The following is a 7,399-nucleotide window of genomic DNA, read 5'->3' as shown; positions in this document are numbered from 1 at the left end:
TGCAGGTTAGCTGGCCCAATCTGAAAGGTTGTAATCTCTCAGTTGCAGCTGAATGGGTGATAGTTCACCCAAAGATTTTTCTTTCTATGCCATATCCCTCTGCTCACACCAGTTTATTTCTACACAAAGCAACCCTGCATGACTTCTCAGGACACAGGTATAACAGCAAGCCTCTCACACAAACTGCTAGCCCAATCCAAGCAAAGCTCTTTCTCACTCTCATAAGCCAAACCTCACAGTCCACAGTTTTTACAGCATTCAGATCTTTCAACTCTGACCAGAATAGTTCATCAAGCTGTACTTATAGCACTGCAAGGCATCTCTTAGGCCAAGGTTTCAAATCCTTCCACATTTCTCTTAAAAATCAGCTCAAAAAGGCCAAACCCACACAGTCAGATGTCTAGCAGCAATCCCACTCCTCGGTACCATTTTACTGTTGCAGTCAGGTTCGAATTGCTGGTAGAAATCACCCAACCAAGAACAGCTTGTGCGATAAAAAGGTTTATTTTGGCCTACAGTCTCTAGGGGGAGCTCCACGATGGCAGGGGAAAATGATGGACATCACCCCCTGGCCAACATAAGGTGGACAATAGCAACTGGAGAATGCCAAACAGTGGCATGGGGAAACTGGCTGTAACACTCCTAAGCCCGCCCCCAACAATTCACTGCCTCCAGGAGGCGTTAATTCCCCGAATCTCCATCACTGGGAACCAAACATTCCGAACACCTGAGATTATGGGGACACATGATCCAACCACCACACTTGTGGTGGCTGTTGGAGGTGAAGGTTCATTCTGTGACACAAATTGGTCTAGAACGAACTATGTTTCCCAGGATGGCTACAGCTCACAACCCTCCTGCCTAGCCTAACAAGTGCTAAGGTTGCAGGCAGATGTCATCACACCTGGATCAAGGTATGTTCTCTTTAAGTGGGCAATGGTGACACTCAAACCACCATAGTATCAGACACCACTAGACACATTAAAAACAATGGTAGGGCGGAGCATGTCAACCCTGGCCCGGAGGAGGCTCATGCGCTGTTGTGCCACAACCCCTGACCAGGAGCCAAGACCCCCGGTCACCCAGGAGTCACCTAGAGGACCGCCACAGAAGCCCAGACACTTGAATGTAAAAGCAACAGGTTTCTTTTAATGTCAAGCTTAAGCAGGGACTCAATCCACACAGACCGTCGCAGCGGGAGTGGGAGAGAGCCTCGACCTTCTAAAAGTAGGGGTTTATAAAGGAAAAGAGTGGGAAGGGGAAAAAAGGGTTACGTCACATAGCATCTTTTAAAATGATTGGTTCCAAGAAGGCACACGCGGGAACATTTCTAGTTGCTCATCTCTGGTCAGCAGACTGCTTGCAGATCCTATCTTTTGCAAGGGGCCGGAGGCCCCCAGAGCTAAGTATTTCTGGAATGTCCTGTTGAGCAAGCGAGCATGAGTTACAGAAGCAAAGGTCGGCACTTTAATCAGTTTGTTCCTTATCTGAGCCGAGCCCAGGATCCTCCTTTGTTCACAATGGTTTGTCCTACAATGGCAGTGTCATTGTTTAATTAGTTACGTGTTATTTCTTTCTGGTCTCTCAGCGCGACTTCAAGTGATTGCAAGAGGACCCACCTGTGGGGGTCAGTGGTGCACCATCTGAAAACAACATTATGCAGTGGAATGCAGTTATATTTGGACCAGAAGGGATGCCCTTTGAAGATGGTACTTTTAAACTAGTAATAGAATTTTCTGAAGAATATCCAAATAAACCACCAACTGTTAGGTTTTTATCCAAAATGTTTCATCCAAATGTGTATGCTGATGGCAGCATATGTTTAGATATCCTTCAGAATCAATGTAGTCCAACATATGACGTATGTTCTATCTTAACTTCAATTCAGTCTCTGTTGGATGAACCGAATCCAAACAGTCCCACCAACAGCCAGGCAGCGCAGCTTTATCAGAACAAGCGAGAGTATGAGAAAAGAGTTCCGGCCATTGTGGAGCAAAGCTGGAATGACTCCTAATAGACAAGTGGTCTGTCCATGTTCCCATCGTGTATAATTTACGTCCCAGTAGAAAGGCTAACAGATTTTAAGTGCCGCAGGTTTTAAGGATTCTGCAGAGAAAAAAAAGTCCTTCAGTTTAGAACCTACAAAAGCTTGTGTATCTTGATTAATGTACTTTTTATTGCATGGTGTGAAATAAGTTATTGCTGCATAAATTTGTAATATATCCTGTTTGTATTTTTTTCCAAATGTATAATGTTGGTGTGGAGTTTTCATAACAGAATATACACATTTTGTAAAACTGTACTTTTTCCAAATATTGAACGCCTTATTTTTGAATTCTTTAGATTTTTAAATTGGAGAAAAGCACTTAAAGTTTTTTATATATGAATATTACATGTAAAGCTGTTAAAATACATAACTTCAGTGCAAAAAATAAAAATAAAAAATAAATAAAAACAATGGTAGGAAGGCCCTGGTGGGCCCATGCTTTCTTTCTATCTGCCTTTTTTCTCTCAAACATATAAATAAAATATCTTGTTAGGATAATGATAGTAGAGCTGGAGAGAGAGCTCAGTCAGTAAAGTGCTTGCCTTGCAAGCATTAGGACCTGAGTTCAGATTCCCAACACCCATATAGAATGTTAAGCATGGTGGTGTGCATCTGTAAACCTGGGATTGTGGAGGTGGACACAGGAGGGTCTCTGGAGCTTGCTGGCTAGGCAACCTAGCTTAGGTGGTGAGCTCCAGGGCATTAAAGGGCCCTGTCTCAAAAAGAAGTGGACTGCATTTCTGAGAGGAGCACTTGAGGTTGCTCTCTGGCTTCCACATACACACTCGTACACATATATGCACATCTGCACACACATGAGCATACCCATGCCAATACTGCACAGCACACGTAAGAATAAAATAAAATGATAGGATTACTTTAATCTAAAATGTAAATATACATCATATTTAAAAGTTAGACTGGGTTGATATTGTATATATGTAAGTACAATGATTGAGATGAGGAGATAATATGATGGAGAATGGAATTTCAAATGGGAAAGTGTGGGGGTGGGGAGGGAGGGAATTACCATGGGATATATTTTATAATCATGGAAAATGTTAACAAAAATTAAAAAAAAAATACCTACAGGGCTGGAGGGATGGCTTAGCGGTTAAGGCATTTGCCTGCAAAGCCAAAGGGCCCATGTTCGATTCCCCAGGACCCACGTTAGCCAAATGCACAAGGGGGTGCATGGGTCTGGAGTTTGTCTGCAGTGGCTGGAGGCAGTAGCATGCCTATTTTCTCTCTCTCCCTCTGTCTCTGTTAAATAAATAAAAATAAAATATTTTTAAAAATAAAAAAAATAAAATGTAAATATACATCATATTTAAAAGTTAGACTGGGCTGATATTGTATATATGTAAGTACAATGATTGAGATGGGGAGATAATATGATGGAGAATGGAATTTCAAAGGGGAAAGTGGGCGGGGGGAGGGAAGGAATTACCATGGGATTTTTTTATAATCATGGAAAATGTTAATAAAAATTTTTTAAAAAGTTAGACCTAAAGCTGGGTGTGATGGCTCATGCCTTTAATCCCAGCACTTGGGAGGCAGAAGTAGGAGGATTGCTGTGTGTTCGAGGCCACCCTGAGACTCCATACTGAATTCCAGATCAGCCTGGGCTAGAGTGCGACCCTACCTTGAAAGTTAGACCTGCTTGCATTTCTCACACATATGGCAAAAGCATTTGGATATTGAATTTAAGATATTTCTAAAGGGTCAAATGTTTTCAAAGTTTACCACTATTATTATTATGTCGAGTAAGTTAATCAAACCATAGAGGCCTGTAGAACACAAACTGCTCAAATGGCAGCGCCCCCGAGGGGAGGCACATTAGAGAACCGATGCTGGGAAGCGAACGCGTTCTCGCGAGAGCTGAAGGCAGTTAGCCTGGGCGTCTTGGGAAGATGGGTACGCGCTTGAAGGCCAGGTCCCAAGCTCCAGTTGAATGATGCATTCCGGAAAGACTGAAAAATAATCCCAGAAAAATGAAAGTTTGTAGTCTTCAACTTGGAGGGCAAAGATAGACATTGAGTTGTACCAAGCATAAAAAATTCAAAGGTAGAGCTATTCTAGCAGAATTATAATAGTGTTGAGAGAAGGCCGAAGAAGGGAGAAAGATCTATACCTTACAGTAAGGAAGAAAAGAACATGGTGTTGTGTTTATCAGGACTAAGCAGGCACTGTTTTCATCAAGTTAAAGGAAAGGACGTCGTGAAGCACAGGAGCACTAGGGTATTCTCCCTCGTGCCTACTTTTCCCTCTCCGTTCTCATCTTACCACGCATGTCAGGGTGCCACGGTATCACCTCAGTAAATGAAGTTTTATGATTAGAAGAATTTCAAAACCACAATTCTGAAATGTCAATGATTCAGTTTTGACTTGACTCTCTAGTGAGAATGCACGCAAAGCTATTGGATGACTCGTGTATAATTGAAAAGTCTACTATTCCAGAAAGGTAAGAGTAAACCTAAGGTTAATGCACCTATCTATCTATCTACGTATCTATCTGTCTGTCTATCTATCTATCTATCTATCTATCTATCTATCTATCTATCTATCTACGTATCTATGTATGTATGTATATATGTATCTATCTCTCTATCTATCTGTCTGTCTGTCTGTCTATCTATCTATCTACATATGAAATCCTTTGTGAGATGTTCTGCATGCAGAAAGCAGCTGTATCTCTGGGCCTGACTCATCCTCACTCTTACCAGCAGGAAAACAAAATTTTTATACTTCAAACTTAGATCAAAACATTATTCCACAGCATCCTAAGAGACTCGTTTAAAAAAATAATTATAGCTGCCATCATACAGTAGCTAGTGATGAGGTGACTTACCTAACATTTTGTATCCTGGATTTTCAAATAGCTGCTATCTTCAAAAATGCATAAAATGGATTCCCATAAATCAGTGCCTATACCATGTGTCAAATATCCATCTGAAATATATTCCTTTCAGTAAGCTACGAATTTAGAAATTGGGTCTTAACTGCCACTGCACATCTCCTAGATAACATAAAAGGAATAATATCTAATAACTTTCCCTCTCTGAATATTCCCTCTGAAATACTGATGTTAGAGCGTAAATGATGGTATAAGTCATTGTAATAATGGACATGGCATACTGCATCTGTCTTGTGTTCTAAAGGTCTTTTAATTCGTAGCTTGTGTTCATGTGTGTGTGCGGTGCTACATTTCAGAACAGACCTGTAAGTCTGACCTTGTTTGAAGATGCCTGACTAGGGATTAGAAACTCATAAAGTTCTTATTACTGACCATTCCTTTGCAGGAATCAAATATGACTCTTCCTCAGGTGAAAATAATAAGTGTCTATTACACATGACAAAAAAATAATATGACTTTCTGTGTGCACTGTTTTGACTTGAGAAAATATACTTTGGCCCTGTTTTTAAAAATAGGTTTTTTTTTTCTGCTATGATTTAGATGCAGGTGTCAGAGAGTGTGAGTTCTGAGTTCATATTGATCTGATCAAGACTTATGAGCAGAGGTGAAATTTGGTCCAGAAAATAGTTTGGAGAGAAATGTACTCAGTGATTCCAGCCTTTCCTAGAAATTGCTGTCTGTCCATTGATTGAAAAATGGTTAGGCATGCTTTCACAGGCTCAAATTTTCAAGGACTTTTGCTTCTTTGATGGCGCATCTACATCTTAGTTTCATCAGAAATTGAGGGTGAGGGTCTCCCTCCAGCCCTGCCGGGTTTGTGTAAGGTTACGTGTCACGTCCAGAGTAGCATACCAATAGCTGCTTCCATTTCTTTGATCCTGGAGTTCCTCCCTTGATCCATTTCCCAAACCTCTCCATGAAGTGTAAACAATTTAGCCTGCATCGGTGAGGAGGCCTTGGATGTCAGGCTTCTGCCATGACTTCTTCCTGAGTGCACTCCAAGTAGAACGATGCTGCGTGAGTTTGCAAGTAATAAAGTCCGCGGGTGTAGTTGAGAGGAGACAAGATGAGCCATGAAGGCATGCTAGTCAGACTTTTCATCGTGAGACAAACACCTGAGAGAAACAATTTGAAAGGAAGAAGGGCTTATTTTGGTTCAAGGTTTCAGTGCATGATGGGCTCGTTCTGTTGCTGAGCCTGGAGGGGATCAGAGCATCACGGGAGCAAGTGGTGCAGCAAACCAGTTCACCTTACGGTGGACAGGAAGCAGGAAAAAAAAAAAAAAAAAAAGATGGACTGAAAGACACTGAGGATAAAATACCCTCCAAAGACTCCTCCAGCCCCAGGTGACTTGCTTCCTCCAGCCTGGTTCCTTTCCGCATAGCACCACAAGCCTTCACCACATGGGTGTGGCACGCACTTCACACTCTGTTTTAGAAAGCTCTCTCCCTCACTCTGGTTTTCTCAGGCTGGCCAGGTTTTCTTTTTTCTTTTCTTCTCTTTTGAAAAAATTTTTATTTATTTATTTTTCAAGCAGAGAGAGAGAGAGAGAGAGAGAGAGAGAGAGAGGGAGAGAGAGGGAGGGAGGGAGGGAGAGAGGGAAAGAAATAGAAGAAAGACAGAGGGAGAGAAAGAATGGCACGCCAGGGCCTCTAGCCACTGCAAAGGAACTCCAGCTGCATGTGCCCTTTGTGCCTCTGGCTTACATGGGTCCTGGAGAGTCAAACCTGGGCCCTTTGGCTTTGCAGGCAAATGCCCTAACCACTAAACCTTTTCTCCAGTCCCCGGCCAAGTTTTTTTTTTTTTTTATAATTTTTTTTTTTAATTTATTTGAGAGCGACAGACACAGAGAGAAAGACAGACAGAGGGAGAGAGAGAATGGGCACGCCAGGGCTTCCAGCCTCTGCAAATGAAATCCAGACACGTGCGCCCCCTTGTGCATCTGGCTAACGTGGGACCTGGGGAACCGAGCCTCGAACCGGGGTCCTTAGGCTTCACAGGCAAGCGCTTTACCACTAAGCCATCTCTCCAGCCCTCCGGCCAAGTTTTTGTAACAAGTCCTTGTAGCTATAGCTCCTTTTAAACAGGGGGTGCTAACCCCAACTCGGCCTCAGTCACAGGTGGCAGGCACCTTATCTGAAAGTGTATAAAAATGCACTGTTTTAAACCTAAAGTCTCACAGAAATGGCATGCTATTTAACATCCCCTTTCTATCCCCTGTGTTTGCATGTTTCCAGTCCAGGAAAAGACATGATTTAATATCAGGCAAATTGATCCTGTAGTCTGAGCCTGATTATTCATGGTTAGAGAATAGATGTCACATATAGACAGTGTCCTTCAGTCAGTAAGTTTAACCTTCTTCCTCGAGTGGCATCAAGCTAATTGGAATCATGCCTCTCGTGAGGAATTAGGAAGGCTCTTAGGGACACTGCATT

At 42.3% G+C, this 7,399-nt stretch overlaps 1 pseudogene; it reads left to right on the top strand.

Moving 5' to 3' along the window:
- The first annotated feature begins 1,005 nt into the window (after positions 1 to 1,005).
- LOC123457643 lies at positions 1,006 to 2,014 on the top strand (annotated as a pseudogene).
- The last annotated feature ends 5,385 nt before the right edge of the window (positions 2,015 to 7,399 follow it).

The sequence above is a fragment of the Jaculus jaculus genome, chromosome 1 (assembly GCF_020740685.1).
Source record: "Jaculus jaculus isolate mJacJac1 chromosome 1, mJacJac1.mat.Y.cur, whole genome shotgun sequence".
NCBI classification, from domain to species: domain Eukaryota; kingdom Metazoa; phylum Chordata; class Mammalia; order Rodentia; family Dipodidae; genus Jaculus; species Jaculus jaculus.
This window is presented reverse-complemented; position numbering and strand designations above follow the sequence as displayed.